The following is a 19,495-nucleotide window of genomic DNA, read 5'->3' as shown; positions in this document are numbered from 1 at the left end:
TCCACCAGGTCCCTCCCACGACAAGTGGGGATTCAAGATGAGATTTTGGTGGGGACACAGCCAAACCGTATCAGCCTTATTGACTGAACAAGTATTTGATGAATATACTGTATACCAGGTGTCAAGCTGGTTATGAGATTTATCAGTGAAGACCACAGGTCCTGCCTTGATCCGCATTGAGGTAGACAAACAACACATTAATAAATCATTTCAGTCTGTGATCAGAGGTCTAAAGGAAATAAGCAAGGGGTGGGAATAGAAAATAATGAGGAAGACTTAATTTAGTCAGCATAGTCAGGAAGGACACGCTTAAAAAATGGCCTTTCAACTGAAACCTGAGGAAATAGAGTGAATTTGCTTTGCAGAAACACAGAGGGAGGACATTTCTGACACAGGGAAAGAGCAAAGAGTATGGGGACTTGCAAGAAGAGAGAAGGAGTAGGAAAATGTGGGGCTTTTATGAAGTTTAAAATGAATAGTGGGTGCTATATTATTCAAGGCCTTTCAGCCAGGTTAAAGAATAAAGAATAGTAAGAATCTAATAGGTATTTAGTAGGGGAAACATACACACACACATGTACATCTGCAATACTGTTATAAAAATTACAGGATATTTCTTAAAAATATTTCTTAAAAATATCCTGTAATTTTTATAACATGTTAGCTTATTATAAATATGATTATTTGCATGACAAGGAATGCCAATATTTTCTACTATCTTTTATATGCTGCTCTACATATTTTGATATATACTAGTTACAAAGCCAGCCGTGTAAGTTGAAGTGGCATAATTGTAAAAAATCTAAAACATAATGCTTATAATGTGCTTGGTATTGTTCTAATTGTGGTAAGTTGCATTGCATGTGTTACCTAATTTTAATTCTCACAAGCCTGTGACGTAAGTATTGTTTTGTTACCATTTCACAGATAAGGAAACTGAGTCGTAGAGGGATTAAGTAAATTGCCATGTCACACATATTTGTAAGTAAGGGATGGAGCCAGGATTAGGGCAGGTCAGTAAGGCTCAAATCCCATAGTCAAAATCAGTGGTACTCAAAATGTAGTTCACAGATTAATGCCAATTTGTAAATTATTTGTCACTAGTCTATGATACATACAGAAATTGGAAGTAAATGTGTGATGATTGGCCTTGTGCTATTGAACAAAGTATAGACCACTTTGAGTATAGTGTGGAGTTGCATGTGACGTGAACTACATGTGAGTCAGGAACTGTAAGAACACATTTCCGTTCATGATGGATTGGAGATAAATGGTCCTTCACCTCAGATAATTCAAAAGTAATGCTCTAAACTACATGCTGTGCCACTATAGATGAAATAAGGTGTTAAATCTTCTCTCCTGTGTCTCTTGATACTCCACATGATACATCTTGTGCAAAAAGTGCCATTTGTAATTTGCCTTGTGGAAATTCATTTTATTTTATTTTTCTCATCTCTTGGACCTGTGAGGAAGTGAGTATGAGAGAAAGATCCAGAAAGGGGAGAGGTCACATGACCTCCTACTCTCCACTGGCACTGACGAGTAGTAGTTTGGGTTCCATAGTATGATAGCCACTTTCCTGCAATCATTCTGCAATACCTCTGGAAATTGTGAGCCTATGAGAGAAGCAAGGAAGTGTAAGTGCTAAACACTTATCAACATCCTAGCTGGTCAAGTGGTCCAGAAAATTTGAGTGTAGTGTTAGTTGGACCAATGGTATGTGCTACCTTTTTTCTCTATTGAGGTAATAACATACTCTTCTAGCTGTAACCTACCAGCTTACAGAAATGGGGTTGGTTTTGAGATTTGGGTAGATCCCTGTAATGTTATAACCCTGAAGTAGGGGTGAGGGGTGCTGAAGAGAGTTTCACAGTGCCATCTTTGTATGTAAAAATGACTCAGTTATCCTCAAGTGAAGAAATAATGTAAAAAGACCGGAAGTAGTGCTTTTTCTACCATTTTGTAGAAAATTAGTGTCAGCAGCACATTATTCAGACATCTTTATCTTTTAATCTAATATGCTGACCCTTAACATATCTGCCCCTGCCCTGTTGCTCTAACTTGAGAGGTTTATTTTGTTCCCTTAGCTAATGACTCTCTCAGACATCACATATGTGGCACCTGGCTGGAAGTGATGAGTTCATTTTTGTCTTTTTGTTATTGTTATTAACATCACCTCATATGTTTGGTATTGTGTGTTGGCTGTTGAACCAGATTCCTCTTCCTTTCCTGAAAGAAAACAGGGCCTAGCATAGGAATAGTTTCTATCTTTCTTTCCTTCCTTATCTCTTTCTTTTTTCCTTAACTGGGAAATTAGGAAACTTCTGATGAAAAATCAGTATCATAGTGTTGAGTAAGAATATTGTGAGTAGATGGGCATTTCCTTGTAGTTTTGAATACAATCACACCCCTAATAAAGACATTCTGAAGTCTTATAATTCACACAAAGTCCAGATGTTTCTACAAACAAGGCACACACGGAGGTAAAATGTGGAATTTTTGAAAGATGTTCAGTTCCCATGTTGTCTTAGTCAAAAACAATGAAAATTTCATCTCCAGTTAACTAGCAATTACCTTCAGTAGAAGACGAACATCTTCCTAGGGGAGTTTGCTTCATTGATAGTAAATGGAAACAGACAGTAGTTATTCTGCAGCACACAATGGCATGAATGCTCCCACATATATAATATGTATATGTAAAAGCATGGAATTGTACAGTATTGATTTCTTCCTCCACACTTACTACTTCCTGCTTCTTTGGTGTTGCAAGCTTTTGTCTGTTGCTTTAGTATTTAAATCACCTCACTTAAGAAATGTGGCCATTATGTGTAGGGGAGAGGAAGGGTTTCATGAAAACGAATGCTCTGAAGTATTTGAAATTCTTCTATGAGCACCGAAGCACTGAAACCCACACTGCTGTGTTCACCAAAGTCCTAAAAGCAACACATTGTTTTGACTTTAAGAAGCAATAACGAAATTACAAAGTCATCTAACATCTTTCCAATTTTAACATAGACTCTAAGTACGTACCAATTCAGTAATTTTTTTTTTCATTTATATACCCGTCTTATACTACCACCACTTAAACTAACACAAAGTTGTTCTTTACAGTTTTAATATAGAATCCAGAGATGAAATCCTGGATTTATATTTTCTCCTGTTTCTTTTTATAACCCTATTTAAGCAAATTAACAATATCTGGGTTGATTAATGAAAAAGCCATACATACTCGTAGGCTCATCTGTATGTACATATTATGAGTGACCCCTCTGATCAGGAAATCAAACAGCAAAATGAGAAAACCTGTTTACTTGTTCAATGGGTCAGGTGTAACTGTCAAAGAGAATGGCTTGGGGAACTATACCCTTCACCTGTGCTCTGGCATTTCCGGCCCCACAAGCAGCCTCTAAGGCAGCAAGGTCATAGATGATATATTCTGTTAAAATAACAATGCCTTTTATTTTTAGGGCACTACTTATATTGGGAAAATGTTCTTTTCCAAGATAGCGATAACCAATGTGAATCCATAAATAAGTTAAAAATTACGTTTTTTCATCATAAGAATTGACACATGAGTGGAAATATTCCTCTGATGAGACTAGCTTGGTTTTCTCTCACCACTTGTCTATGTAGGAAGAGTTACAATGCAGAGCTGTCCTTTTTGATTTTGCCACTGACATTGAATGCAAATATTTTGGCTGTCAGTCTTTCCTGATGCTACTTACCCCTTGAAGATGGGGAAAAAGCTGAAGAAAGTTATTTCTGTAATCTTAATATTTCTTCCATGACACTTGTACATTGATTTGCCAAGAAGGGTAAACAAATCAATGCAGATGGTTAGTTAAGTTTACTGTGGTTCAGACTCAAACTGTTGTATGTGGATGTACACTTGGGAGCCAAGGAATAGGGATATATTGTTAGTGTAAAATATCCAGTTCCATAGTAACTTATGAACCCTTTCAGGTCATTCATCTCTTTCAACTTCATTTCCTGTCACTTCACTTAGTACCTGGCAATGTATTGTATTGTAGTAGCTGAGAAAATGTGTACTCTGGACTGTGACTATCCAGGTTCAAATTTTTGCTCTTCTACTTACTAACAATATGATCCTGGATCATAAGTTTTCAGTGACCATAAATTTTCAGTGTCTTTAGCTGTAACATGTGGGCAATACTGTTTTATTTAACTCATAGAATTGTTATAAAGATTGAAAAGGCAAAGTGTAAAGTACTCAGCCCATAGTGAGCAACCAGTATAAGTTAACTATACAATAAGTCTTTACTCACCAAATTTTGAAATAAACTGTTACCTGAGGTGGTTGGTAATTATGAAATTATAATGGAAGAGAGCTGGGCACAGTAGCTTGGCTAGGCACTTTGGGCAGCCAAGCAAGGTAGATTGTTTTAGCCCTGGAGTTCAAGACTAGCTGGGGCAACATGGTGAAATGACATATCTACAAAAAATACCAAAATTAGCCAGGCATGGTGAGCTGTGCCCATAGTCTCAACTAATAGGGAGGCTGAAGTGGGAGGATCTCTTGAACCTAGGAGGTTGAGGCTGCTGTAAGCCGTGATCATAACAGTACACACCAGCCTGGGCATTAGAGTGAGATTCTATCTCAGAAAAAAAAAAAAAAAAAAAAAAAAAAGAAAGGAAGGAAGGAAAGAAAAAAAAGAAAAGAAAAGAAAAGAAAAGAAAAGAAAAGAAAAGAAATTATAATGGAGGAGAATCTGAACCTGAAGATGGAATTCTAACCTTGCTTAAGAAGTAAAGCATATAGACCAAAAATAATAATAATAATAATAATAATAAGCCAGAAAGACTCCAGACATAGGAAATAACAGCTGACAGAATTTGAAAAAGAGTAGTGAAGTGAAATAGAGGCCCACAGCTCCTCTTTTCTGGTCTAAAACTTTTTATTCAACTACCTGTGTCATAAAACAGGGAGAGAAGTTTTGCTACCGATAATGATAATTCGATGCCTTAACTATATTAATATAGCAAGTGTGAATCAAGGATGTCTGGAGTCTAAATAAAAAGGTCTGAGAAGAGACATGAGTGTTTCAGAAGTTTAGAGCTGTGAAGCCAATAAGTGGTTTCCGGCCTTCCCAGGCCACTCTGGATAAAGCATCCTCGCTCCCTGAGGGTCTCTGACATTCCTCAGTGTTGTGAGCGGGGAAAAGAGAAATGCTTTTTAGTTGGCTCAGATTACCTTGTTCTGGTTAAATGAAAAAGTATTAATGTACGTTTCTTGTCACCACAATTCCAGCTGTCCCAGTCAGTGCTTTTGGAGCAGAGATATATGATCTTATAACTTCTGAGGTTAAAAACGAAATGTGTTGCCGAGCAAACCTCCTCATCTTTGACACCCTGTTTCCTGGCTGTTGTGTGTGACAGGAAGGTAAAAAGGTAAAGACTAAACAACAGATACTCCTCAGTGAGTGGTTAGTCCAACATTACCTGATGGTATATAGTATTTGCCGTTCTGAAAGATGATCAGAAAGCAAACCCCTTAAAGAGGAAACTTAAGCAGATTGTTTTGGCAGGCTATTCTGGAGCACATGTTAAAGTGACCACGGTTGTTTTTAATGCCCAGCAGACCTTCACAACTAATCCTGTTACCACAGGACTCCCAGGACTGTCTGGTTAGCTCTCAGGCTCTAATCCTCACAGATTTGTCCACTCCCTTTTCTGACCCCACAACCAATCCCTTCTCTTGGGCTCTCTGGAACTCAGTCATACACAAAATCTCCTTGATCCTCAAATTTTCCTGAATTTCTTGGTTTCACTTTTTCACTCAAATTCAAACTTGGATACCCCAGAAGACACTACTTCCTCTAAGCCACCTCAGATTGGGGGAGCATACCTGCTGGTGCCAATGGGCCTTCTTTATTGTAGTTTCAGATCATTCTGATTCTATCTTCTGTGCAACCCTCCTCTATGAGTCTCGTGGGTCTTCAGACTATGTCAGTCACTACCTCTCCTGACTTCATTCACTGTATCCTATACTGACCTTGTCATATTCTTGGAAATTTTTACACCGTGGTGGCCCCTCCATTCTTTGACTTCTTCTCCTCCATTGATTTTATTCATATTCTACCTCAGTCACACATGCAATGGACATATCCTAGACTCTCTCATCACCAAGTACTAACACCTTTCATAATTCCTATCTCAGGCATCTTACTTTTGGGTCATTTGTTCCTGTTTTAGCAGCTCAACACTTGGAGCATTCTGATACCAACACTTTTTTTTTTTTTAAATCTCATTATGAACTATTGCATCTATTATTTTTTCTTTGTTGCTAATTTTCCTCATGTCCCAGCATCTCTCTATACTCTGCTTAGATTTCATAAAAAGCCATTATTTCATGAAAAACCATTCCAAACTACCAATGTCTGTATCCTTATACCCTTCCTTATATAAACTCCCTTGTCCCTCTCTCTCTTTCCTTTGAACGACTCTAGTAAAATACCAGTGCTGGTATATCCAATTGACTTTTGTTTTATCTGCATGTACACACCTGAACAGAGCTGGAGAAAAACACTCTATCCTGCCTAACAGTCTCATTTTAACAGCGTGACCATTCACTCACCTTAAGTGAGTTCTCAGTGCTGCCACACAACCTATTATACTTTTCTAGTCTGTTTATTCTCCCACTCCATAATGATGACTATTTCGTACATTTTCTCTCTTTTCTCCTCCTCAATAATTATTCCAGCTGATAACTTTACTATTTCATTAAAAACAGAGAGTCAATGGAAAGAGAACTTCAAAACAATCTCACTATAACACCTCCCAACCCTTCCATACTACCAACATCCATATCCTGATACTCTTCTTTCTTTCATATTGCTGTGGATGAATCATGAGTGTCCTTCCTAGCAAAGGTCATCTCTTCTACTCGTGCACTGAATCACATACCTCTTCCCTACACAGAGCAACAATCGTTACTCTCCTGAAACATCAGTTATTTTTTTTCCTTTTCAACTGAGTTATTTCTACCAGCATACAAATATGCTGTAATGCTTCCCATCTTAAGAGAAAAAAACCTCTTGGCTCCATTTCATTTTCAGTGACTGCCTAATCTCTGACCCATTTTAAAGCAAACTCAATAAACAAGAAGTTTCTACTCACTATTTCTACTTCCATTCTTCCTGTTCTCTCCTAAAGCCACTTCAATCATGTCTTCATGTCCACTACTCCAGCAAAATGATTTTTGTCAATGTCATCAAAGATCTGTATGTTGCCAGATCCAATGGACCATTCCCATTTTTCATTTTACTTCAGAATCTTGGTAATATTTGAAACCCTTGATCAACTCTTCTTTCTTAAAACTTGGATTGTGAGAACTCTTCTTTTGTGTCTCTCATTGCTTACCAGTTACCCCTTCTCAATCTCGTCGGCTTGCTTTGCCTTATTTCAATGTGGTAGGGGATTCTGGTGCTCAGTCCTTGGATCTCTGGATGTCTTTATCTTCACTTATTTCTTTGAGGAGCATATATAAATTTGCTTCTTTAAATATCATCTCTATCATGATGATTCTCAAATTTGTATCACTATAGTTGATTTCTCACCTAAACTCCAGACTTACAAAAAACTGAAAACTGCATTTTCATTTTGGATGTTAAATAGGAATTCCAAAGTTAACATGTTCAAAACAAGTCATTATTTTCCCCAAACCTGCTTTACTTTTGGTCTTTACAATCACAAGGAAAAAACAACTCCATCCTTTTCACTGATTTAGCTAAAACTTTGATTGTCCCCTTTTTTCTCACCTGTCACATAGAATTTGTCAGCAAATATCAATGGCTCTACTTGACCATTTCTCACATTTCCATCTCTATAATCTTGACCCAAACTTACATAATTGCCTGCCTATAGTATGGCAATACGTTTTTAACTGCTAAACCTGCTTATATCCCTGCCTCACTACAGTCTGTTCTCCAACCTGCAGCCAGAGTAAACGTTTTAAAATATATATATGACCAGGTGCGGTGGCTCATGCCCATAATCCCAGCACTTTGGGAGGCCACGGTGGGCAGATCACGCGGTCAGGAGATCAAGACCACCCTGGGTAACATGGTGAAACCCCGTCACTACTAAAATTACAGAAAAATAAAAATAATAAAATAAAATAAATATAAATTCATGCCATGTTTTTCTGCCATAAACCTTCCAAAAGTTTTGCATCTCATTCAAAGTAAAAAAAAGAAGCTTTTATAAATATCCACACAACCTTGCTTCTCTTCTGTGTTACCTTCTTGTCTTCTAATTTACTGCATTCTAACAGTGCTGGTCTCTTACCTATTTCTTAGGCTAAGAAAACCCAAACATTTTTCCTACCAGTCCCACCCTCATTTATCTGTTTGGTTTATTTATTCAGGTCTCTGACGAAATGTGACTCCATCAGAAATAACTTCCCCAACCAAACTGTCTACACACACACACACACACACACGAATGTATGTATATTTAAAAATACATGTGTATCACCACTCCCTTTACCCCTAGCTTTTCATATACCTTTACCTGCTTTATTTATCTCCATATTCTAAAATCTCTCAAGATAGAGAAATAAATGGTTTGCTTGTTGTCTGACTCTGTGTAATAGAATATCAGCTTCAGAAAAGTATAAACTTTTGTGTGTTTTATTCATTGCCAGATTTTTAGCACCTAGAAGAGTCCATGACATATAGTAGATGCCCCATAAATATTTGGTGCATGTATAACTCACTGAATAAAGGTGTATGAGTTTAGATTTGACTGTTTATCTTTTTTTATCACTGCAGCGTAAAACCCAAGTTTGGTTTCCAGGAAGGCCAAGTTAAAGAAACAGTGTAATTAGAGTGTTAGAGAATTTGGCATTGAGTAAACACCACTTTGCCCCCCGCTGCCAATCTGTGCACTAGCAAAATTTTTCTATTGAAATAAGATACTACTATTTTCTTACAGAAAGAACTTGCAGACCTCATGTCTCCCTCCCATTTATGTAGACACACCGTCAGGCAGTTTAGCTCAGTACTGATCTGAGAATTTGAGAGGAATCCTCTCTTGATTTTTTAAAATTTAAAAGTTTTATTTAGTTGAATCCTTTTGGAGAATTATCCTACCTTAGGAAAAATAGTGAAGACGTAACAGCAGAATCAGTTTGGTGCTCCCTTTAGACAAGCAAAAAATACAAGTGTACAGAAGATCTGACTCCCACTGTCTTCTCTTCCCCTCTGACTGTCCGGGGATATCTCTGAGCCATGGGTTCTCATTTTTCTTCTTTGCCATTAGTTCGGCTTTTTTATTTTCTCTGTTAACACACTCCACGCTTGAGATTGCTGTAACAGTGATCTCAACCTCTGATAAGACAAGTTTGTAAACTTAATGAGGAAAAAATGGGGAAAAAGGTTACTCTTCTGTTGCAGAACTGCACTTGGCTTTATGTTTGCTGCCTGTTCACCGGCATTAGGGTACCTGAACAAGTGTTTTATCACAGAGAATGAACAGTTGAAGGATGTTCACAACGCATTGAACATCCTTAGGCATAACTTTTATGTGAACTGGGCATCCTTAAATACATTCTGACTCCATGATCAGATTACCAGGCAGTGCAGGTCCCACTCACTATCTTGATTCAGCATCTCCCATCTGGCCATAGTTGAATTTTACATTGAGTTGGATGGTGATAAATACGCTTAGCCAGAGTATCTTCATTGCTTCTGAAGTTCTCTGTGGTGATAAACACTGGCTGGAACTAGGGAAGTTGGCCCCAAATAAAACAATAGCAATAATCCCCAGACTGCTTGAGTAGTGGCAGTCTTTATTCTTGTTCACTAAATGGAAGTTGTAGTTTAGTTTTATTTCTCTCATGAGGCTCTGCTCTTTGAGCACTCAGCTTGGGGGCCATTGAGTGCTTATTAGTGGTAGCTCCAGAATTGCTTCATAGGGGTAGAAATAGGGAACAGTGGGGCTCCTGGTGGGTGGAAGGAAGGATAAGGGACTGCTACTGAAAGTGGTCATTATGCTTTATTTAGATTTTATATTTGTTTGTGATGACTTTGGTAGGGATTGATAGGCAGTGCATGTGCTGATGGAGATAAAAGAGGCTCTAAAAGACCCCTCGTACAAAACCCCTTGATACCACTCCTGTGAAAAAAATAAAGTTTTGATTTTTGTTCGCATGGCTTTTATCAAATTCCATTTTGAATGAGTAACAAAGCTCTGGGAGACTTTTTAAACTCTTTTGAAAATTGAAGATTGTAGGAATCCCCCTAGAAAGCTTGGGGATTTCCAAATTCAAGATGAAATGTTATTGTTCTAAAATAAATAGATTTCGGACATGTGGTTTTGACACTGTATTTACCAAAAAAACTTCTATTGCTACATATTTAAAGAGATATTATTTAAAAAGGTCAAATAAGCTGGGAAGGCCCTGCCTATTAATGCATTTCATTAAATCTAAGATGCTTTTGATTATAATGTAACCTGTTTTAATGTACTGCTGAGAAAAACTCTGCCAATTAGCCTCCGCTTCAACTATAAGAAGCATCTCCATATCAAAGTTTATTTGTAAAAAAATGAAAAGACATGCCTTTGAATTTATGAAATATAATATATACAACCTTTCTGGAGAGCCCCGTGGTTGATTAGTATATCTTCGGTTTTGAGAAATACTATGGTAAAAATATCTGCTAAGATTTCTTTATTCTAGCATTTCCCAAACCACCTGATTAGCATTTGAGTTTTTATCACACCACTCTGCCTCATAACATCTGTTAGAATTTCTTTGGCTCTTTCACTGCCAAGTTGCCTTATTGTGAGGAGGCATTGAAAATTGGGATTCACCCATAACTCACTGCCACGCCCAACGAAGGCATTGCTGCTGGAGGCATAGGGGACACTAACGCTGCTTTACAAGAGGAGCTGAAGACCAGCCTGATCCATGACAGCTACCATGGGGAATTTGTAAAGTAGTTACAGTCTTAGACAAAATCCACACCCATCTCTGTGTGTTTACATTCAACTATGAGCTTTGTATGTCAAGTTGGTGGAGGCCCTTTGTGTTGAACACCAAATCAACCTAATTAAGACCGATGACACCAAGAGACTAGGAATCAACAGAGGGGGAAAACCCCACAAAATGGTTGGTTGCAGTTGTGTAGTAGTTAAGGTCTGTGGCAAAGAATCTTAGGCCAACCATATCATTAAAGAGTGCTTCAAAGCCAGAAATGAACAAATAAAATATTGGCTCAAAAAATTGTTTGAAAATAACATGGAATATTATCCAATACAAGCATGGCAAAAGCAGGTTATCTATTGAAAGATTTGAAGAAATTATGAGAAAGAAAAGAAATAAAAGACAAACTTGAAAGAAAATAGATGGAGCAAGCCAGGTAGAACAACTGTTAAGAATCCAGAAAAAACAAAAATCAAAGTAACTATTCTAAAGAAACTATCAAATTTGTGTGAGAAACTGTGACTTCACTGAGAAGAGTTCAATTAGAAAAATGGTAGAAAGGAGATTAAGACTTTGGTGAGAGTTTATGAAGACTAACACAATTAAAAAAGCTATTATCATTATTAATACAGTCTTAGCTGTAAGCATATACCTTTTCCTAGAATGCTATTTCAGTCTGACATCAGACGACAACCAAAATTATATTTGCGTAAGTCATATGGGAAGGGTTGGGGGAGGGAGAGATGTGGCTCATCCTTGGGAAAAGATGTTCATGTGAACTTTGCAGTCTCTACTGTCTTATCTGTAAAGTAGGGATGAGCAAAATTGAACAAAATATTTAGTTTTACAAAAATAGTCATGCATATTATATAAAAATATGATTATTTTTGTAAAACTACAGAAATGGAAATCGATGACATGCGACTCATTGACAACTAAATGAGTTGTATGAAATTGATTTTTAACATAATAGAGGAATTATAGCCATGATAAATAAAGTTAAATTAAGAAAACGTAGAGGCCAGGCATGGTGGCTCACACCTGTAATCCCAGCACTTTGGGAGGCCGAGGAGGGTGGATCACTTGAGGTCAGGAGTTGAAGACCGACTTGGACAACATGGTGAAACCCCATGCCTATTAAAAATACAAAACTTAGCCAGGCATGGTGGCACAAGCCTGTAGTTGCAGCTACTCGAGAGGCTGAGTCATGAGAATCACTTGAACCCGGGAGGTGGAGGCTGCAGTGAGCCGATATCACGCCACTGCACTCCAGCCTGGGTGACAGAGCGAGTTCCTGTGTAAAAAAGAAAAAGAAAAAGAAAACATAGAGAAAAATGAAAGGTTAAATCTATTGCCAAATATATGTAAAACATGTACAAACCAAATGAATATGTGTATGATACTACCTGAAATAATCTTATTTTTTGGTTACTTGTTTATTCCATCTCATCCACCTGGAAAATATCACTCATGAGTGGAGACTTTCTTTTTTTCATCACTGTATTCCAGCTCTCATGGTTAGTTCCTGGAATATAGGAGTCATTCAGTAACTATTTGTAAAATAGTTGCAAAGTAAATGAATATATTAATGATATATAATTTAACCCCACCATTTACTATTTATTATAATTTGATACTGTGTCCTCCTTAAAGCTTTTAAACCTTTGCTTAGTAGATAACATTTTTCTTTGGAATTTTTTAAAATCACAAATTACAAAATATTTTACACTGCAAACCGTGACTCTACAGTGGAGAGAGTGTTACACACACAGACATATACACACACACATGCACACACACACACACACACATATAAATTGTGTTAATATGTTTGGTCACAGTTATACATCCATGATTGTAAGGATGACAGAAAAGAATCTACTGCTATGTTGGGTCAGGTGAAAAGAGATCATGCCAGTCACTTCACTGCAGTTGCCCTTTGCCACATTACAAAATGGCATAGTGTCTGCAGAAAAAAAATAATGAAGACTTATCTTCTCCCCATTATAATTTCTCATCTAAAGGTCAGGGTCAGATTCACCCTGCTGAATGTTTTTTCCTACTTTTTGTGAAAGAGTCACTATTTCCACAGATTGCTTTAACAATGAGTAAACTTTTGTTGGTTTATGTGTGAAAACTACACTGCAAAGGTGAAGTTACATCTTTGAAAGTCAGTGGGGATGAAACGATGTCTTGGCATCCCAAGGATATGATCCATGTTGTTTTTTATCATAAGTTGAAATTTAAACTTCCAAAATGTTTTTATATGTGAATATGTACAAAGGACCATATTAAACTTTCTGTTACTTCGTATTCTAATACTGCCTGAGAAAAAATAAATCTTTTAAAATGTTTTATTTGAGTGTTTTTCTTCTTTCTTACAAAACCAGAAAGTTGATTTAAAATTTCATATATTTCAGTGACAATCTTCAAGGCAATCTGGTTTGCTTTATTTTGTAGCATCACGGTGTTTATACTTAACTATTAGCAGAACATAACCTTTTCTATGACTTGTAATATAATATACTGTGTGGACTTATGATGGATAGAGCCCATCTCTGTGTGTGTATAGTCACTCATTCAACATTATAAGGTCCACTCCGTGACCCAGAAACTATTTTAGATCCTGCAAATTAAAAAATACATGAGACTACCCTCCAGGAACTCATGGTCCACGATATGATAACAATATGCAAATAAATGCAGCATAATGTATTCAAGAAAAGGAATTAGCCTTTTGAAATTTTTGTAAATACAGTACAATGTTGAAGAATTAAAGAATCTGGCAGAGATGGCTTTGAGAGGTGTATATTCCAACTTGTATGCGCGCGCACACACACACACACAATTAATTTAATTATTCAATGGAAAAACATCAGAAGGAGAAAATAAGGACTAGTGGATGATGAACTACCCAGATGCCACTTAATAGTATCATATTTAGCAAACCCAGGTTTATCACATAGGACAAAAACTCCACTGATTCTATTAAAATGTAAGTCAGGTTATGTGACTCCTGTGCCCCAAACCATTTAAAAATACCTCCAAGTCCTCACAGTGGCCTCTAAGGCCCTCTGTGATCTTTCCGGGCACTCCCCTCCTGCCCCAATTCTTTGATTGCCTCTCTTGTTACTTTTCTGGTTCAGACTGCTTCAGCCACAGGGGCTTCTTTGCCGGTCCTCAAATTTAGCCTTGCTTCAACTCTTTTGCACTCTGCATTCCCCCTGTTGGGAATGCTCTTTCCTCGCATAGACACACCTCCTTCCAGACTTTGTTCAAAAGTTCAGTGGAGTGGGGCTCTGGCCACCCCACTTAAATTTACAAACTGCCTGTCTGGCATCTTTCAGCAATGCCACCTCCCAATCTCCCAGTATTACTCTGTTTAGTTTTATGTATGCTGGTTGGGGGGTAATCTGTAAAGAAGAATATATGCTCTGTTCAAATCCTCATTACCACTTTCTAATCTGAATGTGAAAAGCATCAGGAGCCATTTATCAAAGTATCCCACTCTTCTCCCTTGCTAGCCATTTTCTACCATGAGTTTTTTCTAGCCACCATTGGAAGTAACCTACAGCAAATTTCTGGAATTAGGTATTAGCTTGTCAACTGACAATACCCATATGGATGTGCATCTGAAATTTGTGTGTGAGTGCGTTTTATGTATGTATTTGTAAAATGGCATGTAGGGTATGGGAAAAACACTGGGTCAGTGGTCATAAGAAATACTTAGGGTCAAATCTCCATCTGTAAAATGGGGGTAATTCCTATTCTACCTAACGCACAGAATTCCCATTAGATAAAAATGAGTTAGTATATGCCAAAATGCTCTTAATGCTGGAGAGTGCTATGATGTTTTTCATCATTGTCGTAAAAGCTACAAACATTTAAGCAGATGCTTACATTTGATAATACCTTATGTTTTTATAAAATGTTCCACTTTCAAAAGCAATAAGCAAGTAACCATTGTTTTCAAGTGAATCATTGTCTTAATTTTCTCAAAAACATTGTTGGCATTCTTTTAATGGTTAAATTAAAAACAAAGACGTGTTTCAGGTATTAATGGTAAAATTTAGATTCAGAGAATGTCAGTGACTTATCTGTGATCAAACTGCTACTAAGTAATAAAGGGTTCTCTGTTGGTGTTGAGTGTGTTTTCTGCTCCAACTTTGCTTCCCACATAAATAATGAGACACATAGTGGGGTAAATATGGATGGAGGCTGGAATTATTGGAAATCAAAGTAAAAAAATATCCATGGGCGTTAACTCTAGGGAAGAAAGTTTAATGAGGAGCAATATATTTGCATAGTCTTGAGGCATCTCTTCATAAATTGCTTTTTAGTTGCAAGCTGAAAAATTGTAACTACACAATGGAAACATTAGACAACAATTTGACCAAATGATGAACATCATCATTGAGGTGCAGGTGGATATCATGTGCCTATGGATATGATTCTCTGAGAAGGACACAATATAACTCATGTATGTTCCAGCCAGGAATCATGCATAATCTGAATTTAATCACAAGGAAACATTAGATAAATTCAAAATAAAGAGCATTCTTAAATTTAAAAAAAAAAAAAAAAAAAGAAAGAAAACAACCACAGATATGTTCCAGGATAAAGGAGACAAAAGAGACATAACAATTAAATGCACTGTGACTGGATGCTGTATGGCAAGATGGAAAATGCTGTTATCATTACGGGGTTAAATGGCAAAATTGGAGTACTAATTCTAGATTATTGTATCAATGTTAGATTTACTGATACTGATAACTGCACTATAGTCATATAAGTGAATATCCTTATTCCTGGAAAACTCATGCTGAAGTTATTAGGGATAAAGAACCATGATTTACCAATTTTACTCTTGGACGGTTCAGGAAAAAAAAAAAAGACTGTTTTTAGATAGATGAACAAATAAATCTAAATCTAGACAGAACAGTACATTTTAAAGTAAATAGGGCAAAATGTTGTAGGTGAATCTAGAGAAAATATATATTCTTGCATTTTCTTTGTACTATTTATGCAGCCTTTCTCTGTTTGAAATTATTTCCAAATAAAATACTTTTAAATATAACAAGGCACAGTAGTTGAGGCTACAGTTTATCTGACTCATCTGAAAGAGTTTATTTTCTTTAGTAAATACCTAACTTAAAATCAGGCAGGGACGTTGTCTCTTGGGAAGGTAAGATGTTTTGTGCATAAAAATAGCAATACAGAGGTGTTTGATATGATAATATTTTACTGCGTTTTCATTTTTTATTATTTATTATTAATGAAATGCAGTTGTCTTTGTAGCCTGCTGAGTGTTTAATAATGAAATTGTGCATCATTCATTTTCAAATGTCTGTGCCCCATATGTGTTAGGAACATGAATTCAATATGCACTTCAAATCATTTTATAAAGAGAGAACTACAGATAAAGTTAACCAACTGATTCTCTTTAAATGCATTTTATATACACAATTTCCAGGTTGACATGGCAGATTAGGAGTTTATGTGTTATGTGTAAAGTACTTATTCATTGAGCTTCTAGATATATGGTTGTAGACATCTACTTAAGTCCTCATAGTATGGCGTGGTTTAGGAATATGTTTCCCAAAGTCTATGATTGAATTTATTCAGTTTCAAAAACTGATTATATTCTTCCTTAAAATTCCAAGATTTTTTATGTAAATTCACATCAATTAGTTCTTAAGTTATAATGGTCTGATGCCCCAAATTGGCCTTGGTTTTAAGTGCTTACTGTGTTGAATGGTTCTCCCAACTTTTACCATTGTACTCAGTATGTTCAATATAATACCTATCCTTGGATAATTTGGAATGAGGAAGTGAGACTAGTTTTAACCCTAAAGAGAGGAACAGACCCCTAAGATAGCCATGTCCCAAAACTCTTCCCCTTCATATGTCCTTATTCTCCCATGATTTCCTATTATCCGTTTGTTCTTCAACTTGCTCTTCACTCCACCCCCTTACAACTCTTCTGTTCTAAACTCCTCTCTATTGTGTTTTAGGATGAGATCTTACTATGCCGCTCAGGCTGGACTCAAACTCCTGGGCTCAGGCAATCCACCTGTCTCAGCCTCCTGAGTAGCTGGAACTATAGAAGCATGTCACTGTGCATGGCTACATTTCTCTATTTTAGCCACAAGTGAGCTGCAGACAGGTGATTCTGTAACCATAGGGTCTTGCTCTCCGATTAGTGACAAAATAAATAAAAGAGATGCTTCCATGATGAGCAAGTATCCAATCTATGATAAGGAAGGATATGAAAGAGATTACTTCTAAATCTCCTTATTGCCTTTGGGAAATTATACACATAGCTATTCTCAGTGCTGTTAGTGAATTTGCAGAATCTAGAACCCAGATTCCTTCTTTACAACTTAGTGGCTATATGAGCATCATAAATCAACCTCTTTGAGTCAAAGACTCCTCATCCATCAAATAGAGGTAATGATCAGACCCATTCAGAGGACTCTTGTGGGGTGTGAAATACTGTCTAACATGCTATTTATATTGTCATTTTGGCCAGCAGTGTTATTTCTTTAATTTCACTTTTAGGAGAGTTTACCTCTTCAAGACACTCTTTACAGATCCTTTTTGGCTAGGGAGCAGGATGGATACAATTTGTGTAAAGGAGCTTATGTACAAGTGAGGCAAATTCCTCTTCCTTTTTCTCTCTGGTCGTCAGGAAGGTCTCAAGGACCAGTGTCTCCTCAACTGCACATCCTAGAATCATGTGCCAGCTATTGGAGTAAATAAAATAATCTTTTAACTGATAATAAACAGATAATAGGTTGGCAAAAGTCAGATTTTTGTGTGTGTTATTTGAAAACTCTTCTGAATTAGAGATGAAAAGATCTTTCTCAGATATTCCCTTTGGCAGAGTTGCAGCCAGAACACATGGTTATTGATCACCATAACTGCTGGTAACCAGGATGTATAGAAATGCTGTCGAGATGTCTTTGCAGTGAAATAGCGTTCTTAGTGCTTACAAGATCCTTGTCATGTGCTGCAAGTGCCAAGTTATGCAAAAAATGTTTACATGCCATGAATAAAATGAAAAATGTGAACCTCAACCAGCCTATTTTTATAGTGCATCTACACACAAGAGGACACTTACAAAGAACATAATGTAATTTAGGCTCTGGGAACTCAGCTTTAAGAGGACAATTGGTTTTGTTTTTATGTTTTTTTTTTCTTTTTTTTTCTTCTTCTTTTTTTTTTTAGAATTTTCTGCTGTACATCAGGGAAATTCTTGTTGTGAGTGTGAATCACTCTGTAGCTCTCCTCAGCATTTCCATTTTGATATTTCCAGGCTGCCAGTGCTACGCAGTATTTCTGGTTGAAGCTTTGAAAAATCACTTTTTCCTATCAAGCCTCTTCTCTACTTTAGCCCTGCCTCATTTCCCTTTCTTGCCTCTGAAAGTTTTAACCTCCTTTCGTAAACTGCAGGGCATAATGACTTTAAACAAATAAAGTCCAAGTCTCAAACAGCTATGGCCCCACGTGTGTGTATATATATATACACAAAAATATGCATAAATCCACATATCTATATATGTTTTCAACCCACAGGCTTATATCAGTAATAGTTTGGTGGCAAAGTACCTGAATTTCAAGGTGGATTTCAAAAATACATTTCTTCCATTTTGTTGACTTAGGTACAATGTGATTGAGTACTGTGATTAACAAATACAGACTCTTGGCTATAAGCAAGAGCAAATCTATCTATTGAAAGCTTGAAAAAATGAGGTTTATTTGCCTTTTGTAAAAGAAGGCTAAGACAAATACTAGGAATGAATTGCTACTGAAGAGTTGCAAATATCCATGGCACTTTAGCTTTAGCCTCATGGTCTCAAAATAGCTGCCGAACTTCCAGCATCATGGCCTGATTACATCAATGTCCTGAATTTTGCCCATGTTAAAGGCTTCAATAAAGCCAAAGGGGAGCAAAAGCCAAATATATGTGGCAGCTCAATCTATTACCTTGATTAGAAAAGTAAGATTTTTTTTAACCCAAGAGTATCTGCTCAACCAATTATTCAATCATGCCTTGTTGGCTAGAAGTGTCATAAAGCCACTCCTAGCTAAAGCACTGATAGGCAGGTAGAGAAGTAGAATGAAGGACAATGGCTACATCCACAAACTAATTGTATTTGCCACAGATCCCAAGAGAATTATAGAAAATTGATTTTTGTTTGTTTGTTTGTTTTGTTTTGCTTTATTTTAGAATGGTCAAGGGAAGAAAACTGTAGGGATCAAAATCTTTTTTTTTTTTTAACAGCTTAATGAATTTTTATTTTTGTATACAGCCATATAAATACTGCTCAAACCAACGTGTAGTAGCTTTCAAAAATTCTAAAGTCTCCTTCATGTCTTCTACCATTTATATGAATTTTGTATAACTAGAACCATATATTATATACTTTTTGTGGTCTGCATTCTTTTTTTTTTTTAATTATACTTTAAGTTCTAGGGTACATATGCATAACGTGCAGGTTTGTTACATATGTATATCTGTGCCATGTTGGTGTGCTGCACCCA

The 19,495-nt window shown here is 36.7% G+C and overlaps 1 protein-coding gene across 5 annotated transcripts in view; it reads left to right on the top strand.

Moving 5' to 3' along the window:
- Positions 1 to 19,495, top strand: part of RBMS3 (RNA binding motif single stranded interacting protein 3) — a 750,151-nt gene that overhangs the window by 100,057 nt on the left and 630,599 nt on the right. The window lies entirely within an intron of this gene.

The sequence above is a fragment of the Piliocolobus tephrosceles genome, chromosome 2 (assembly GCF_002776525.5).
Source record: "Piliocolobus tephrosceles isolate RC106 chromosome 2, ASM277652v3, whole genome shotgun sequence".
Lineage (NCBI taxonomy): Eukaryota > Metazoa > Chordata > Mammalia > Primates > Cercopithecidae > Piliocolobus > Piliocolobus tephrosceles.
The sequence above is the reverse complement of the archived record's forward strand: the minus strand, read 5'-3'. Positions and strand labels throughout refer to the sequence as shown.